This window comes from Tetranychus urticae, chromosome 3 (genome assembly GCF_039701765.1).
Source record: "Tetranychus urticae isolate SD_2017Ah chromosome 3, NJAU_TeUrti_SD_1.0, whole genome shotgun sequence".
NCBI classification, from domain to species: Eukaryota; Metazoa; Arthropoda; class Arachnida; order Trombidiformes; family Tetranychidae; genus Tetranychus; species Tetranychus urticae.
The window spans coordinates 16155501-16156793 of NC_142960.1; positions in this window are offsets into that span (position 1 = coordinate 16155501).

Here is a 1293-nt window from a genome sequence, read left to right on the forward strand (position 1 = left end):
ATGCAAGTTGAAGAAAACCGAAAAAAGTATAAGTATTGAGATTTCCAGGGGTATGCAAGTTGAAGAAAACTTAATAAAACTTGCAGGCGAGCTTGTCTTGAAGCAAATTAGAGTGCTACATGTCTTGATATAAGTCAAAGTAAAACATGTTGTCGGTAGTCAAGTACGTGAAAACCGAAAAAAGTATAAGTATTGAGATTTCCAGGGGTATGCAAGCTACAGAAAACTTAATAAAACTTGCAGGCGAGCTTGTCTTGAAGCGAGTTAGAGTGCTACATGTCTTGATATCGTCAAAATAAAACATGTTGTCGATAGCCAAGTACGTGAAAACCGAAAAAAGTATAAGTATTGAGATTTCCAGGGGTATGCAAGTTGAAGAAAACCGAAAAAAGTATAAGTATTGAGATTATCAGGGGTATGCAAGTTGAAGAAAACTTAATAAAACTTGCAGGCGAGCTTGTCTTGAAGCAAATTAGAGTGCTACATGTCTTGATATAAGTCAAAGTAAAACATGTTGTCGGTAGTCAAGTACGTGAAAACCGAAAAAAGTATAAGTATTGAGATTTCCAGGGGTATGCAAGTTGAAGAAAACCGAAAAAAGTATAAGTATTGAGATTATCAGGGGTATGCAAGTTGAAGAAAACCGAAAAAGTATAAGTATTGAGATTTCCAGGGGTATGCAAGTTGAAGAAAACTTAATAAAACTTGCAGGCGAGCTTGTCTTGAAGCAAATTAGAGTGCTACATGTCTTGATATAAGTCAAAGTAAAACATGTTGTCGGTAGTCAAGTACGTGAAAACCGAAAAAAGTATAAGTATTGAGATTTCCAGGGGTATGCAAGTTGAAGAAAACCGAAAAAAGTATAAGTATTAAGATTTCCAGGGGTATGCAAGTTGAAGAAAACCGAAAAAAGTATAAGTATTGAGATTATCGGGGTATGCAAGTTGAAGAAAACCGAAAAAAGTATAAGTATTGAGATTTCCAGGGGTATGCAAGTTGAAGAAAACCGAAAAAAGTATAAGTATTGAGATTTCCAGGGGTATGCAAGTTGAAGAAAACTTAATAAAACTTGCAGGCGAGCTTGTCTTGAAGCAAATTAGAGTGCTACATGTCTTGATATAAGTCAAAGTAAAACATGTTGTCGGTAGTCAAGTACGTGAAAACCGAAAAAAGTATAAGTATTGAGATTTCCAGGGGTATGCAAGCTACAGAAAACTTAATAAAACTTGCAGGCGAGCTTGTCTTGAAGCGAGTTAGAGTGCTACATGTCTTGATATCGTCAAAATAAAACAT